Raw genomic sequence first — 19497 nt, 5'->3', positions numbered from 1 at the left:
TTAGATAGACAAGTGACTTCTATTCTAGATACTAATTATGAAATAATTTTCTACTTAGTTAGAGGATTGAGACCTCCCATTCATATATTTACTAAGAGTTTGGTTTTTGTGGGTAGGTATTTTGCTGAGGTTTTGGATCACACTTAGGTGATAGAAGATATGCATTGTGAGGCCCAAGAGGGCCATAATAAAAGTCCTAGATATCAGGGCAGTTATAGTGGGAGCCATAGTAGTTCCTGATTTAGAGGTAGTAGTTCTTATGGTTTGTATTATCCGCATCTATCCTATCAGCCTCAGAGTTATCCCAAACAACCAATTCAGGTAGCTCTTTATATTACTGACAGAGGTTAGTCTTGTGTTAGTGATCGCCCTGGTCAGGGTGGTGGTCAATCTTTGAGGGGTTCATCTTCGAGATATTCTAGTCGTGGTTGTTACTTTAGTTCAACTAGATTTGTTGGTTCTGGTTCTACTTAGGGTTAATATTATATTTGTAGGGGGTCTTGGTCACTATTCTCGAGAGTGCCCTTTTTGTGGGGCGACTATTGCATCAACTTAGAGTGTTCCTCCTATTAAAGCAGTTCATCCCTCAACTAGAGGAGGTTTTCATGGTCACAGGTGTGGTTTCTAGGGTACTCGAGGAGGTTCTTAGTGATAACACTCAACTTACACGTCAAATTAAGTGCAAGGTGGTCATTGTCAATATAATAACCTAACAAGAGTCGGGGTTGAATCCATAAGGAACAATATGAGTGGAGAATGGGTAAGTTCAAATTGAAAGTACTTACTAAAATTCAAACCTAAGATACAAATAAGTAAAATTTAAGAGGTTTGAGCAAGTGTCAAAACTAGTAGGTATAGATGGACTTTTAAAGGACTAATTTGTGGCTACGAATAATTAGAGTATCATCAATTAAAATGGATTTTAGTACTATGATTTCCTAGGGGAAAGCTATGCATTGAAACGTGATGATTTGGTGCAAATTCTAATTGTTGATGAAGTGGTAGGCCAGGATTAAAGTCCCTAAGGCTAGTTCTTCACTAAAACATCAAAGATGTCACTCATTGACTCTTTGGAATACCTAACGAGCGTGTCAATTAAAACCATCCAATACCTCAATTAGGCACCCCTATTTCTAGGATAGTACCTAAAGGATAGTCAACCTCACAATCACCCTTATTTCTAAGATAGTGAAAAGAAGCAAACTAAACCCAATAATTTTCTACTATTTCCTTGGTTCCCACAACCCTCTTGAAAGGATGATAAGGGTTCCTAAAGTTCACCCAAACACCTCTTTCAAGGATGGTTTAGGTTTTCAAGAGCTTGGGGTTTTCACCCAGAAACCCATTTTGGGTATTTAGGGCTTTCACCCATAAATCCCAAACAGTTTACTGAAGCAATAGTAGAAATCAACACCAACACATTAGCATATACACAAATTAATCACAACCTATACATAAATGCACCCTATTCTAACATAACCCCAAGAGGAAGAACTAGCTACACATAAGAGTAATAAGCAAGATATACACAATAATCTCCACTGATTAGATTTATGAAATACTAAGTGAAGGTTACTTCAAACTTTGAACTTCAACAAATCTTTAATGGGAATTAGCTAATCCTTCACTTAGAATCTACTTCAATGTACTCTTCACCCAAAATTAATAAAATAAATGTCCTCCAAAAATGGAAACTAAGGAATTAACAGTGTTCCAATAATTTCTAATAGATTCAATCATGTCAAAAGAGACAGGGTTTTGAGTCTAGATGAGGACATTTGGGATCAACTGCGTGCATTTATATTTTTGTCCTTGGGCTACATTTGCCATTAGGCTGCGATCGTGGGATGTTTTTCGCATTTGTGGCTACTACGATTGTAATCACAGCCACATGATTGTGGTATATTTGACCTTCTTAACTGACCATGATTACGTTTCTCAGACCATGATCGCGGTAACTGAGGCTATGTCTGCTCCAGGTCTTCAAACTGTACTACTTTCCCTCTTTTGAAATTTTTTTTACTCATATCCATACATTTTATTTCATCGACTGTGTTACTACAAAATGTAGATATTAGTGCACTTAGAACTTAGTCACGAATAAGTTACACTTATTCATTCGAAACACGATTTTGTGCATGAATATTGAGTGTAAATAAGTGGTAAATTCACCACTTATCACTCAAGCAAGCAGGATAGGAAGAAGTTCAGGTGCCCATCTAGGTGGTGGGTGTGGTCAATTATACACAGTACCTACTAGAATCGAGGAAGAGACTTTCGATGTTGTTGTTACATGTATAATTTTTGTATGCCGCCAATTAGCCCTTGCTTTATTTGATCAAGGATCCACTCATTCTTATATTTCTACTTATTATGCACCATAGTTGGAGTTGTCTTATGACCTATTATCTGCGCCATTATGTGTATCTACTCTCGTGAGTGATTTTTTAATAGTGGATCGAGTTTTTAGACCATGTCTTATGACTTTTAGAGATATAGATGCTTGTGCTGACCTTATTATTCTGGATATGGTGGATTTTGATGTGATTCTGGGCATGGACTAGTTATCCTACCATCATGCAGTCATCGATTATTTTGCCAAAGACCGTTACCTTAGTCATGCCCGGCATATCCCCAGTCTTGTGGCATTGTGAGGTTAGCCGCAAGCCGATGGGTATTCTTTTTTATGTTTATTCTAGGAGGCTTATTTCAAGGGGTTACGAGTCCTATCTTGGTTATATGTGTGTTACTAGTATGGAGAGTCCATCATTTGACACTAATCCTATTTTTTATGAGTTTCCTAATGTGTTCCTTACCAACCTTTCTGGTATTCCCCCTGTCCATGATACTGTTCTAATTACCTTGATTCTGGAACCTGACCTATTCCTATGGAACCTTACCATATGACTCCTACCAAGCTTAAGAAGCTGAATTCTCTGCATCAAGATCTTCTTGGTAAGGTTTTTATTAGACCGCATGTGTTTCTTGGGGGGGCTCCTATATTGTCTATGAAGAAGAAAGATGGTTCAATGCATATATGTATTGATTATAGGCAGCTTAATATGGTGACAGTGAAGAACCGTTATCCTACATCTTGCATTGATGATTTATTTGACTAGCTTCTGAGAGCGAAATTTTTTTCTAAGATCGATTTGAGATCTGGTTACCATCAGTTGAGGATTTGGGTTGAACATATCCCAAGACAAATTTAGGACCCGTTATGTTCATTATGAGTTTTTTAGTAATGTCATTTGGGTTGACTAATGCCCCATCCATATTCACGAATTTGATAAATCGAGTATTCAAGCCTTATTTGGATTTTTTATAATTGTGTTCATGCACGACATCCTTGTCTATTCCAGGAGTAGAGAGGACCATGCACAATATTTGGGGATCGTGCTCTAGACTTTGAGAGATAATGTGCTTTTTACCAAGTTCTCTAAGTGTGAGTTTTGGCTTAAGTCAGTAACATTCCTTGGACATGTGGTGTCTAAGGATGGGATTATGGTAGACCCAACAAAGATTGAGGCAATTTTTGATTGGGATAGACCTACATCTCTGGCTGAGGTTCATAGCTTTATTAGTTTAGATAGTTATAGTAGATGCTTTGTCAAGGGTTTTGCTACTATTTTGACACCTATGACCCAATTAAATCAGAAGGAGGTCCCTTTCTGATGGTTCGAGGAGTGTCAGGCGAGCTTTGGAAAGGTCAATGATTTTCTCACTTCATCCCCTATTTCAGTGCTTCCAATGGAGGGTGAGTGACTCACTAAGTTCTATGATGGTTTCAATGTTGGTGTGGGTTGTGTATTGATGTAATAGGGTCGTATTATTAATTATTCTTCTAAACAACTTAAGGTGCATGAACACAACTACCCTAATCATGATTTGAAGTTGGAGATGGTAGTTTTTGTGCTTAAAGTTTAGAGGCATTATCTATATGGTGTGCATTGTGAGGTTTTCACCGATCAAGCAGTCTTCAACATCTTATGACCCAGAGAGAGCTTAATGCTAGAGAGCATAGATAAATGAAGTTTCTTAAGGACTATCATATTTTAATCCTGTATCATCCAGGTAAGGCAAATGTAGTAGTGAATTTCTTGAGTCAAAAGGTAGTGAGTATGGGTAGCTTGGCCTGTATTTTAGTTTCTTAGAGGCTGTTGGCATAGGACATTCATTCCTTGGCCAACTTGATGGTTCACCTTGATATTTTGGACCCTATGAGGGTTCTTTCTAGTGTTGATGCAAGGTCCTCATTACTTAAGCGAATTTGAGATCATTATTTTAAGGATAGCAAGCTTTACTTACTTCATAATTAGGTGTTAAGTGGTGAATCTGAGAAGAACACCCTAGATTCTAAGGGTATTTTGAGATTTGATGGTCATATTTGTGTTTTGTAGATCCCTGAATTGATTCAGTTGATTTTGCATGAGGCTCACAGCTCTAGATATTCTATTTACCCCAGCATAGCCAAGATGTATAAAGATTTGAGGCAGTATTATTAGATGAGTGGTATAAAGAGATATATGGCATAATTTATAGCTTATTTCCTATGTTGTCAGTAGGTAAAGGCTGAGCATCAGAAATTGGGTGGATTAATTTAGAGATTGCCTATTCTCGAGCAGAGATGGGAATAGATTACCATGGATTTTGTTTGTGGATTACCTCACACTTCCCATGGTTTTGATGGTATTTGGGTTATTGTAGATCGTTAACAAAGTCAGCATATTTCATTCCTATTCAGACGTACTTTAGTGCTGAGAGATTAGCCTATATCTATGTTTAGGAGATAGTCGATTTGCGTGGTCTACCTACTTCTATTATTTTGGATCATGGTTCTGTGTTCACTTCGAGATTTTGGAGAGCATTTCAGGAGGATTTAGGCACTCAGGTGGATCTTAGTATAACTTTTTATCAATAGACCGATGGCCAGTCTGAGCGGACTATTCAGGTGCTTAAGGACATGCTCTGGGCCTGTGTTATGGATTTTGAAGGTTAATGGGAACAACACCTAGGCTTGGCACAGTTTGCTTATAACAACGATTACCCTTCGAGTATTGAGATGGCGCATTTTGGGGCTTTGTATGGTAGGATATGTTGTTCTCCTATTAGATGGTTTGAGACTTCTGAGGTTAAACCTCGGGGGTCTAATTTTCTTTAGGAGTTATTAGATAGAGTCAGGGTGGCTCAGGATAGGTTGAGAGCGACTTAGAGTAGGAAAAAGGCCTATACAAACCGTAGGCTGTGTTCTTTGAAATTGGAGTTTGTGATCGTGTATTCCTCTATGTTTCACGCTTGAAGGGTGTGATAAAGTTCAGGAAGAAGGGTAAGCTTACTCCTAGATATATTGGACCTTTTGAGATTCTTCGTGCAATTGGTGAGGTGGCTTATGAGTTAGATTTACCTATAAATTTTGTTGTTGTCTATCTAGTTTTTTATTTCTCTATGTTGAGGTGGTATACTCCTAATCTTTCATATGTTCTTAAATGGGACTCATCCACTTGGATGAGAGTTTGACCTTTGTTGGTAATGTCATATGATTGTCCACTAGGGAGATTTCTATAGTTCAAGTTCAGTGGAGGTATCTTCGAAGTAGCCTTCTCTACTGGGAGATACCTCCCAGTAGAGAAGGCCACTTGGGAGATCAAGAGCAAGATGTGGTCCCAGTATCCTCACCTGTTTGAGACTTCAGGTATATCCTAATCTTTAACCTTCGCTGACGAAAGTTCCTTAAATAGTTGATATCGAAATGACCCTTCAGGTTGTATTCCATATTTTTGTATATTTTCATTGTTAGACCTTCTCCATAGTTTCCCCAAGTCATTTATGACTTACTGGTACGGACAGTACGATTACCAGGCAATTCATTTGGCTTTTTAGAGCCAATTCCCTATTTTGAAGTCTTCGCTGGTTCCAAATGGCCATAGGGAAAAAACTTTGTAAAATAGTCTCGTATGTAAATTTTGACTGCGCCTGTTTCTCTGAAATGTCAATTTTAGGCTAGGTCAATCTTTGGTTCGGGTCTCGATGCACCCGAGATCATTTTGACCTATTGGTCCAAAAGTTAGGAAAATGAAATATGGGTGTGGGACCTATATTTGGTCAAAATAACCTTAGATGGAAAATCTGAGTGTGCTATTGCATCCAAAATATTAAATTTGGTGCAGTTACATAGTTTTTTGCATATATGGGATTTTGAATGAATCCCGAGCACCCGATCAAGCCCATTTTGGACTTGGAAAATTTGGTGCATCAGTTAATCTGGTGCCACTACGATTATGTCTCTTTGGGCTGCGATCACGACTCTGTGTGTAGTAAAGATGCCACAATCTTAAAGGGGTGTCACGATCGTAACTTGTCTGACAGATGATAGGTGTCGCGATCGCAAGGTCTCAAATCATGATAACGATTGTCGAGGACCTGGAAAGGGTATCAAATGATCCATTTTCCATTAATTTTTTCCATTCTTCATCATACCCTAGAGAGTTAAGAACCTTAAATAGAGTGAAAGATTAAAATATAAGCTTATTGGTGATTGGGAAGCTTAAGTAACATTTATTTTTACGATTATATCCCAGTTTGCAGTAAGAATTCACCCTTTTCTTGGTGAATTTCTTGATTGCTCAAAACCCCAAAATCCTTAGGGCTTGATTTTAGCCTTAATTTATCTTAGTTTCACCCATTTATGATGGTAATGATTTCTTGAGCTTGATAGTATGTTGGGTTGGTTTTAAAAAGGTAAGTGGGACTCACATGGGGTGTTGATGTCATTTTTGCCCAGAAGCACGACGGTGCAATATGGGTATCGATATTCTCGTATTGATGATAGGTTAGAATCTTAAGGAGGCTTTTTAAAAAGGAAAAGTGGTGGTTTAGAGGTTCATTGAGCTTTCTTCTGTTATGAGATAGGCTAGGTTTATCCATTGTTATATTGAGCTATGTCATTGTATATTTATGATATCTCTTTAGATTTGGGAAGGGATTTAGGTGTTGGATTGATAAAGTGCAAGATTTGGGGTTAGTTGGATGTTTAGGCTAATTGGAAATCGTAAGTTTTTAACACTTAGTTTATTCCTTATACCTTAGATGAATTAGGCTTCATTTCTCATGATTGCCATGAGAATGCCTCAAATCACTCAAGTCAGATGAAAATGCTTTAGTTACTCATATTTAAGGTAAGCTTGGCCATAGTTACTTACACCCATGAAGGTTGCCATAGTTTCTGGTGGGCTTAGCTAGTGTATTTGAGAAGAATCCTTAGCTTAGGACTAATTGTGGATTGTTATACATCTAAAAGTAGATTTAGATGCCTTAAGCCTAGTTTTGGTAGATTTTTTCTAAAATAGAACTTGAGGATTAGAAGTGGCCTCCTAATCCACTTTAGACTATGAAACATGTTAGTTTTGTAAGCCTTTACGCTTATTAGACTCTTGAAAGTACGTATTAAGGTAATATTGAGAAATATTGGTACTTGATGGTTATGTTGGTTGATGTGAGGGTTGACACCTATTGATTATTCTATTATTATGCATATTGATGATACCATTTATGATGTGGATTATATATATTTATCTGGTTCGTGCTCAGAAGATGATTATGTTGATAATTATATATATACCCATTTGAGTCCGTAGGATGACTATGGAAATATTGATTATATTTACCTGTTTGAGTCCGTCTATTGATTATTTACCATTCAAGTCCTGATATTGATTATATTTACCGATTTGAGTCTGACTATTAACTATTTACCAGTTCAAGTATGTCTATTGATTATATTTATCGATTTGAGTCGGGATATGCATATTATGATATGATGACATATTTTTTATGATTGACAATATCGGGATGTGAGATTAAAAGTTAGCAATTTGGCTAAGTCAAAGAAATAAGAAAATGGTTATAATGTGATATGACATAAATGGACTTTAGTAATTATAAGTATTGGTTAATAAGTGATGATTAACTAATAAAATGGTGATTAGTAAGCAACAATGATAAGGTTTTTAAATGATGGTAACATTATGGAATATGGATAAATTATGGAATGATGGTTAAATGACAATGAAGGTTAGTTATAATGTCGGTTGATTGTTTATTCTTCTCTTGAGTGTACTCTCTAGTTGTACGAAAGGCTGTGATGAGTTCTTTACGTTTTTGCACCAATTGGCGTATAAGAGCAAATTTTGTAGTTTATGATTTCTTGCGTGATATTATGTTACTTTATGTTATTGTTCTTATAATTTATGTATTATTCCAGCGGTATTAGACAAGATTCCGGATCATTTTCTAAACCTTAACTTAGTTATGTTATCTTGCATTTTATCATACTTATATCATTATTTAGCTCAGTCGGTCGATGATGCCTACTAGGTACCCATTATTTTGGTACTCATACTATACTTTTGTACCTTTTTAGTACAGATCCAAGTTCTAGTTGTCTCCATTGATAGTTGTTAATATGATGACTGATTTTCGAAGATAGGGTGAGCTCTTCCCATTTACCTCTATCTTTATTTTCAGGCTTTTGTTTTGAGATAGATGTATTGACTATTCTAGACTTTGAGTTGTATCGATAATATTAGATGCTCTTGTATTGGCTATATCAGGACGTGAGATTGGTATCTTGTATTGATTGCTTATTTTATTAGAACCTTTGTTGTTTATAAGTTGTGTTCTTAAAATTTCATCTATGTTGGGCATTTCTACCGAATTAACCCATTGCATTAGCTTTGGGTTAGAGTTTTGTTTACCTACTGGCGGAATTTAGTAGGTGTCATCATTATTCATGAATTGGATCATGGCAAAAATATACCGCAAAATACAGTCATTACATGGGAATGTATTGATGCATAAGTATATAGATATAAATACATAATATAATTGAGGTACGAATCATGAAAGCATATATAGAGTATCTTAAAGAATTTGAAAGCCGATAAATGAAATCGTGAGTGATAAAGCATGTATAAAGTAGATTATAAGTGTATATAAGTAATAGTTCATAAATCATGCAATGTAGGAAGTTTTTCATAAATGTCAAACACCATTCAATCTCATAGCCTAGTGTCATACACCCACACTAGAAAATTTATTCGAGCCAACCAAAGTTAGAACCATTTACTTAAGAATCCTCAAATCATGTCTCTTAGAAAAAACTACGATGGCAATGTAATTATGGAACTTAGATTATTTGAACCCTTGCTCTCTCGAAGCTAAATAATTCTTTCAAAATGTACTAGTGCTATGTATACTATCATGTGAAGGATCCGGATGTCAAAACTTTTCATATATTGTAATGTACATATCTGAATATCATACTCTTAACAAATTTTACTTTTGTGAACATAAGCTCCATGTCATGTCATAAATCATATTCTGAAAATCATTTATTAAAATATATCTCTTCACTATATATTTCATATATCATTAAAAATCTTAAAGAATAAATCTTGATGCGTAAATTATAATTTAGATGAAAATCATAAGTTCATGAGAAAATCCTGTTCATAGATATCAAGTAAAACAAATAAAGAATCAAACTTTAGTAATAGGACATAAATTATAGTTTTGAATCATAATATCATATATATTAAAAGTATTTGAGTTTGAGGATGAAATTAATTCATTTAGTGTGAGGATGAAATGAATTCATCACTGAAAATTTGTGTACTTTAACAAAGACAAACACTCGATAAATGAAACTTGAAGAATTTACTTGATTTGGAACCCTAGCTGGCTTGATCTTGTTTAAACTTGTTATGGACTTATTTTACACTTGATATTAAGAGTTTAAAGTGACTATGTACTTTAGGATATATATATATATATATACATATATATATATATATATATACATATATATATATATATATATATATAAGTTTTGGTGACTAAAATGTTGTGAGAAAGGATTAAAAGATAGGAAAAAGATGAATTTACCCTGAATAAGAAGTGCCAAAAATTTTCTAATGCAGAATACCACAACTCAACCTACAAGTCATGGTCTAAGTTATGACTCATACCTCCATTTGTGGTGACTGAAGGATTTTGACAAGTCTTTGGTTCTTCAGTATGGGACATAGTATAACCTATACTATGAAACTATGTGTAGCATCTCGAAAATCCAATCTAGATTAGAACCATTCTTCAAATGCATATAGAGATAAAATCTCATGTTTTGATAGTATGAAAAGTGATTTAGAAATGTATTAAGATCAAGAAGAACTCCTAACTGATAGCCAAGTCAAAAGCTCCCTTACTGGTTGACTTCTTGTGAAGTATAATTCTATAGTCGAATTTAAATGAGCATAAATCTATATTCTGAAGTACTTTTGAGGTCAAGATCCACCAAAATATAGATATTTGAATTATCTTTCCAACATATTCAGTTTTCCCTTAATCCGATATCGGAGTAAAACATTATGCTCAATTTACCAAAATGTGTGTCTGCTAGAGTGCGATGGCTTGGGTGACGAACCATTCCACCGGCAATGGGCCATAAGGACAATCTACCAATATTAGGTAGTAATACAAAAATTTAGTCATTTTGTGATGGCTTGAGTGATGGTTGGTCAAAGGGATTGACGGTCTGTCATCTGAACCATTAGTCGGGTCTGTTCTGCACTCTTATAACATTTTAAAAGAGGTTGTTTGGTTTTTTTCCACTTTTTATCACGAAAAATACATAGTTTAATATATATTAAGAATGAAACATTAGGGCAAAATGTCCCAAAAATTTCTATTATCTCAAAATTCAGTCAACACATTGAGAGAAAACAGAGAAAAAGGTGATTTTCTTCTCCCAAGGCAAAACTAAGGTTCTTTAATTTTAGGATCCAAATTAAAAAGGTGTCAACCTCAGGTATGTGGGGGTTTCATCAATGGTTTTCTTTCACCCATTGAGTACCAAAGTTAACTCAATTACCCAATTCATTTTTCAAGCTTAGGGTTTTCATGTAAAGTGTGAATCCCTTTAGTTTTCAGTTTCTTACTTTGACTAAACTATGAATATATGTTTTCCCATAAATTTAAGCATATTTTCATACTCATGAATATGAAATCTCATTATAGTGATAAATTTGCAATTTTGGACTTGAGTTATGAAATATCTTATTATGTTCAAATGTGGTATTTCCATGATTAGTTGCATTCTTCAGAGATGATGGGTTATGAACACTCGATGACCTATGATTTCATACATAAACTTTGGAGTATTGTATCCTCTAATTTACATGTTTTGAATGATTTCATATATTGTATTTACTTTCAGTTTTTCAGAATATAACTATTATTGAGAATTTTTTAGTTATTAGTGTCATTTAGTTGGGAGTAGTACTTAGCATCGAGCGGACACATGGATGAAGGATCACCCATCAGTTAGGTCTAGACCTTTAGTAGAAGTCGCTACCGTAGGTTCTAAATGATCACCCATCAGACCAAGCTTGACACCTTAGTTCTTTTGGACATTAGTCTAGTGGATCCATATTAGTTAATGTTTATACCTTTTGCAATGTACTGAACTCCTATCTAATAGGGGGTACTGGTTGGACCTCTATTAGATCAGATTTGGGTATGTCGGTTAATGGTATCTCGCACAGTCTACAGTTCATACTTTAGATTCAAACACTTGCATGAACTTGTATTCAGTTGTTTAGCTTATCATTTAATACATGTTTATTACTTGGTCTTACATTAGTTTATCATGGCACGTGCATCATGTTCTACCTATATCAGTTATTTCCTATCTCACATACTCAGTACATTCAAAGTACTAATCAAATAGTTTCTTTTGTGCTATATTATTTTATAACATAGTTTTCGACGTTTAGCGTCTACATTGAGCCTAGTACAATTACACACCATATCAGTAGTAGTGTTTGGTGAGGCCTCATCATTTGAGGGCCATTTATTAGCATTTATTTTTAGTAATATTCTAGTATCAGATAATTAAAGTTTGTTGGGGTCTTATCGTAACAACTAATATGATTTAGAGGCTTTCAGATAGACAGTTACATTTTCAACATGTTGATTATGTCAATCAATCTCAATTTTGACATCCAATATTGTTTTTTCCTTTATTATGATCATGTCATTTTAGTTTAGTTTCCACTTAGTAATCACATTATTTGCTTCAGTATTCTTAGTGTTTTCTAGGATATGGGTTAGTTTGGGGTCACTTGTGACTCTGAGCAACGTGTTTTGACTAGCGAGTAGTCTCGAGTCATGACAGTATGACTCATACATACGATCACGGTTTTGAGGGATTTTGTTAAGTTTCTAAACCTTCTTAGAATGTGTTAATGTTGTCTGGTATATCAATCCATGACTTGTACCATAAATCTTGTAACCTAGGGATTTAGGGTAGCATTCCAAGACTCATCCTATAAGTCGTGTTCCCAATATACGACTCGTATAGTGTGTCGTACTAGTTTAAACTTCTAGTATCAGGACATGTATTTTTGTGTTGAACTTTGAATATTTGTGGGTCTAGAATCCAAGGTGTGATAGGTTTGTTCGGTTCAATTTTGTGCGTTATAATTTTGGTTTATTAGTTTTCAATTTGTAAACAACCTAAATCGATAAACAAACCAATAAGATATTCATTATTGATTTTGGGTTAATTAATTTTTGATTCTTACTGATTTGATTTTTGGTTTAACCGATAAAAAAAAATCTCCTTCATTTTCTCGCTTTTATTTATTTTCATTTATTCATATATACGCTATCTTTATACAAAAAAATCTATACAAATTACAAGCAAAAATAATTTTAAATAAGTTATCGCTAAAACAAATTTATTTCTTTTTAGTTAAGTCTCGGACTTGTATGCACCGTAGCAAGCTCTGAAGAAGAAAATAAGGTCACTCCATACTTAACATTGATAAGTAGAACTCATACAAACCAACAACTTCAATAAGAAAACATCACCAAAACAACGACTATAAAATGTAAAATAAAATAGGGTTTGTTTTTTAAAATTTATAGCCATTTTTATATAATTAGGAATACAAGATTTTGAGTATAATCATTTTGGGTTATAGATTTAACTTTTAACTAAAATTTTAGAATCAAAAACCATAACGATAGCCTAATTATTGTTTTATAAAATTGTGTACCCAATAACCCAATATCAATAAATCAACAATATTTTGTTGATTTGATTAATAAGTTAAATCAATATTACATACCCTCCTCCCACCCCAAGTAGTTTCTTGTTTTCCTTTTCGTTAGCTTATGTAGACCCCTTTTCTTAAATCAAATTGGTCAATGACCATTTATTAGAACTTCAAAAAAAATTGGACATACATAGCTTAGTCCCAATATTGACCCATGAGCAAATGAAATAGGAAAGTAAAAATCTACTATTACTAATCGACCTAACATATCCTACAAAGAAAAGAACATCAAACGATGTGACCAAGAGATAGAAAATAGAAAATTCTTGAGAAATGTTGGGTGATTCATCCCTCGTGAATCTCCAATATCCATTGAAGAAATCAAACTAACACTCTAAGGATCGCAACATCAAAGACTAGATTTTGGATACCAAGACAGTGAGCTTGAGTGAAATTTAGATGTGTACAAGTCTCATAAATGCCATGAAGTCAATCTCTATGAAGACTTTCTCAGCTCTATGTCAGTGTATATAAGTCGCTATTTTGGGTTCAGATCCAAAAGCTTTCATTTCTTGTTGTAGACAGCCAAATCACAGACATGACCTATTATCTCTTTTCCTTCTGCAGAACAAGCTTCCTGGAGCTAATACCACTGCAAAAAGTTCTAGATCCAAAAGTTGTGTCCTCTACCACCTTCTACATGATCTGATACTTTGATTTCCTTTTTTAGCTCGTTGTCCACTAAGATCTATGTCTGCATTATTATGTGAAATTTCTTCACTGTAATCATAGTTGAATCCTTGTGTTTTGTTGTGATGTTCCTACTAGATGTGGTTGTGTGCTTCCTTGTGATATGAAAAAAACTTTCTGGCATTTCTTAAACCAAAGATTAGGCATGTTATTCCTTTCTAACTTTATAATTTATTTTTCTTGTTCTAGAACACCTTGAATTGAATTACATTGTAAAATTCTTGTACCTACAAAACTAAAAATAAAGTTAGTGAAAAAAATCAATCAATTGATTCCCTTCTCTTAATGTATGTTCCACCCCCACTTCATTACTATTCATCATCATCCTAATTTTTGTTATCTCCGTAGCGATAGCCCAGTTGAATTTCAAAAATAAATCAAAGATTTTCTTTAAAATAAGAGAATCAGTTTCTAAGATCACTGGTAACAGATTGTCACTGATATAGTGTTCTAAACTCATTCTCGTAGCTACAACCTCATCCATTATAATAGAACAGTCTTCAACTTTTCTTGTTTCAACATACACAAATCTCTCTTCTCCATCCCTAATCTAAAATGCGCTAGAACTTGAACTATGATTTTCTTTACTAGCGCTATCGTTGTTGTATGTATAAGTACCCATTTTTGGACATTTTCATCTGATGAACTTGCAAGAAATCAAAAGGGTATACCCTAAAACAATGTTACCATCACATGCCATGTATTAGGAATTTTATTCAATCAGGAGTATATACCATTAGAAAATAGATACAAGCTCCTATTCACCTCCATATCCATCACATACCTTAATTATCTTTACCCACATTTCTAATAATAATTACTTTTTTCCAAATATTTCATAGAATAAATGTTTGCCCTGTCTTATATAAAGGTTTCAACTTAGCCATACACTCGGTATTTCACTATTTCTCAATAGAGTGTCTAACTAAAATTAAAGGACCTTGATATAATGACTTGTTTTTTGGTTAATAAGAGAATATCATCCAAGGAAATTGGTTACAATTTATTTTTTATAAAATATAATCTCAAATTAGTGCATAAACATGTAATTGAAAATTTTTGAAATTTGAATTTTGGGGCGGCCAAACGTTATCCTGTTATAGCTAGAATTTTTTTCTATAGCGAGTAGTAGAGGCCAACTGGCCACTATCGCAGATGCTAGGGAGCACAATCAGTCCACTATTTTCTTTAATTTTTGTTCTCCTCTTTGAATATAAATCAGACATGGTTTACTTGTAAAAACAAATCTAGGATTGCCTCATTTCCTTGGAGGAATGGAGAAGAAGGGATATTCTTGAACAGAGTAGAACTTATTATTTTCATATGGATTCCATGCTTGAAATCAATAAATTAGAGTCAAAATTTGTGTTCATGCCTTCATAGAAGCTATTTGGCGTCCAAGTAGTCTAGTTTTAATTGAGTAGCATGTACCTTGGTTAAAAAACATATGCATGATATAGATTGATGGGAGATTCCATGTTTAGGCCTGTGAGCATGATGTTTGAGTGGGTAAAAATCCAAATTTATTTGAATTCAATTGATGTTACGTGTGATATTGAGATTATGATATGAAGTAGATTATATTATTGTTAATGCTAAATGAGTTGTGGATATCTGTAACATTATTATACTTGAAAGTTATGTTAGTAAATAATGACTGATGATTTAGAGATAATTGGTGACATGGTGTAAATTAGATTAGGGTGATAAGTGAAGAAGTACACTTGGTGATGACATAGGTTAAGATGTAAGGTTTGATATATTAAAGGGTGAATCAAATATGAAGATGCATACTTCAACTATTGAAAGTCCTAGATAAGTCCTCAATTGATATATTGAATATTGATGTGATATGTGACATAGTAGGTGATGGTTAAATATAGTTGAAAATTCAATTTAGTTTATGTGTGTATATTAACTTTCTCTTTGTGTACATGCTACAGTACACGTTTAAAAGGTGTAACTGTTGTATGATATCTTAACTTTCTAATCACATCTAATGAGGTTGTATTAAAGACTTATTTGTTGTACAACTATAGTTATGTTATTCTCATTTGTGGTTATGTTTGTTGTGATATCAATTGCTATTATGAGATGATGACTTTAGAATAAAAATGATAATTACATGTCGCCCTTCATAAAATTGGAAATTTGTCATCTTGAAAATAAGTAAAGTATAACAAGTTGTAATAATATTAATTATAAATTCAATCAATTTAAAAAACGCACTTATAAATACTTTTAAAAGATTGACCAACACTAATTGTTTCTCAAAAGTACAACAACAACAATAACATACCCAGTATATTCCCACATTGTGGGATTTGGGGAGGGTAGAATATATGCAGTCCATACTACTACCTCAGAGGTGAGGTAGAGAGATTATTTTTATACACCCACGGCTCGAGATCAAACAATATAGAAAAGGCTATTATAAGAACAAGAAACAAATGACTCTAACAAAACAACAGACAGTAATAAAACTTCAAGATTTTCACCAAATAATACTACCAACAATCTACTCAAAACCACAAACAACACCTAAGAACTCCACATACAAGACACTATCTGTGAAAAAATATAACTACTAGCCCTTATCCTACTAACCTTCTACTTTAATGCATGTCATTCACACTTTCCTATCTAGAGTCCTGTCTTTGGTAAGCTGTAATCGCTTTATGTCATGTGTAAGAACCACCCTTAAATATTTCTTTGGTCTACCTCTACCCTGCCTAAATCTATCCATAGTCAACCTCTCACACCTCCTCAATAGGGAATCCATGTCCCTCCTCATCACATGCTCAAACCATCTAAACATTGCTTCATACATCTTGTCTTCTACTGTAGTCACTCCCACTTTTTCATGTATAACCTCATTCATGATCCTATATATTTTAGTAAACCCGCACATCCATCGTAACGTCCTCATCTCCCTTACCTTTATCTTTTCAATGTGAGAGTTCTTATTTGGCCAACACTCCATCCTATATAACATAGTCAGTCTAATCTCCATTCTATAGAACTTGTCTTTAAGTCGTGGAGGCACCTTCTTATCAACACTCCAGATGCAAGCCACCATTTCACCCACCTTGCACCAGTACGATAGGTGATATCCTCTTCAATCTCACCATTTTTCTGTATCATGGACCTAAGATACTTGAAACTATCTCTCATTTTAATGGTCTAGATATTAAGTTTCACTACTACAGTGGTCTCTTGTGCCTCCTCACTTTGCTTAAACTCCAAATATTCCGACTTAGTCCTACTCAACTTAACTCTAGGGTTTCTCAAAAGTGATTATTTACAAAAGTAGGGTGTTTTTCCAAGCTATTGAACATAATTATTAATCAAAAGATTAACGTGACACAGTTGATGAAAAGGTAATAATTTTTTTCTATTCGTATATTTATTGGACATATTTTTGAAAAGTTTTAATATTGACTTCTAAACTATATGAGAAGAATTGTGATAAAATATTGAGTTTTAAGTCATGAAAAGTCGTAAAAATAAAATATATGATAAGAGGTACAAGAGAAAAATAAGTATTGTATTAATTTATTTATATAATCATCAAGGTTCTTAAAATTATTGACTAAACTTTTTAAATTTATTAAAAAAATTTATAATAGAAAAAATTATCATTTACTATTTTCTTTAAATTTGGTATTTGAAATTTACTAAAATTTAGCTTATTAACCAAGAGAAAAAGAAGATATATTTTTAGAAGGAAAAAAATAACTTATGCAAAAAGGAGAATAGTAATGTAGGAGAAAAGATAAAAGATTCATTACTATAAAAATAATTTTTTTAAAAGTTTTTGATATTGTACTTTGTTTGGTGGTAGCAGTGCGATTAATCCTTTTTCAATTGGATTTTATTCCCAACTCGGATTATTAATGTCAAGCATCTATGGATGGATGAAGCTAAGAGTGAAAGTTGTTTCTCGAGGTGACAGTTTGGTGATATTTAATGGATAGTTTCAAATCTTCATACATCCAGTTTGTGTCTGCTGCTTCATGAAAGGCCATGAAGTTTGAAATTTTTGTCAATAATCTTTTTCAGAAGTATGCCAATAAGTTGCTAGGCATGATTGTTTCAGAGGGGATTGAGGAGCTATGCTCAAATCTTGGAGTAGGTCATACAAATGTCATTATTTAGATGCTCACTTGAAAAATAAGAGTTGCAAAGTGTGGATGTTTTTATTTGGAATGAACCAAGAAAAGGCTTAAGAAATATTCAGGTTGATATTATTAGCAAATGAATTGAATTAGACCTTACGAATTACTTTAACAAGTCCCTTCTGTAATCAAATAGTTAGTCATCAATCCCAACACTGAACATGGGAATTTAGAAGTTCTCAGTGAGATTTGATTTTTGATTATGAAGACTGTTAACATATCTAAGCATTCATTTTAAAAATCTTCTAGTTGCTGCAGGACTATACTTTTGAGGTTTCTTTGAGATAATTGAAACATAAGTTGGGTTAAGACAGAAATAACTCCCTTGATAAGGTTATATAATATAGCAACAAACAACAAAAATAGCTACTCCTTAATCCCAAACTAATAAGGACTTTTAAGAAAGTGTGGTTGCTGGTATTCGTGCCCAAGTCCTTATATCCAGAACTTGGAATACCCCCTCGAACTATAGACAAATTTACTACGACACACTCCAACTCCACAAGGGTCCCATTACCCTCGAACTCAATTATAACATATTTTTGTCATACTTTTGTACTGACATGTTATCTTTATTACATAAAAATAGGATCTACATCAAAGGTGCCACGTCAGCTAAAAAGGTGTCATGTCAGCTAAAAAGGGTGATAAAAATACGTTAAAATTGAGTTCAGGTGGTAGTAGGACCCTTAAGAAGTTAGAGTGTGTCGTAGAAAATTTGGTCACAGTTCAAAGGGTTACTAGATGCTTTACGCCTAAAAAATTGATAAAAGTCCTACCAAAATTTGAAGCAGAGGTCATGATATTTGAGAATTATTTGGAGGACTTACATTGCTATAATTTTTATTATTGCATTACCTAGGATAAGCAGAAATTAGTGGACTTCGAGAGTAGTTGTCTAATAATTGATCTTATTTTAGGGTTCCAATTCTATGCTCAGATTGACTCATTTAGTGAGTTTCTCAAGAATCAGTCTAATTATAAGGTGATCAATATTAATCAATAGATGAATTTTCTTCTATTTTACCAAGAAGTTAGCTTTCCAAACCTTGAAAACTGCGATACTAACCAAGCATGACATATGATTTTTGATAATTTTATAGAGTGGATGAAAGAAAAGAAAAATTGATATCTATATCACTTTTGTAAATATTTTCGAAAAAAGTTTAAGTGTTCATATGTTTTTGATTGCACAATTCATGAGATCTACACCTTTCAATGTGAAGCTAGGTTTCTTTCTACTATAGAATGTGCATTCTTAAGGAGGTTCTGATACATTTGTATCAATAGGGATATAGCAAGTTCTTTTGCTTGAAAAGAAAAAATTAACAACATACTAGACAGGATGTACGCAAATCTTCTTACTCTTACATTTAAGGATAGAAAATTTATTTTTGATAGAAAAAAATAGATTATCTAAGCAAAACGAGTCTTATATTATGAAGAGAATA

At 33.6% G+C, this 19497-nt stretch overlaps 1 pseudogene; it reads left to right on the top strand.

Moving 5' to 3' along the window:
- The first annotated feature begins 17837 nt into the window (after window positions 1–17837).
- On the top strand, window positions 17838–19175 carry LOC107857726 (annotated as a pseudogene).
- The last annotated feature ends 322 nt before the right edge of the window (window positions 19176–19497 follow it).

The sequence above is a fragment of the Capsicum annuum genome, chromosome 2 (assembly GCF_002878395.1).
Source record: "Capsicum annuum cultivar UCD-10X-F1 chromosome 2, UCD10Xv1.1, whole genome shotgun sequence".
Lineage (NCBI taxonomy): Eukaryota > Viridiplantae > Streptophyta > Magnoliopsida > Solanales > Solanaceae > Capsicum > Capsicum annuum.
Note: the sequence above shows the minus strand (reverse complement) of the source record. Positions and strands in the feature narration are given on the sequence as shown.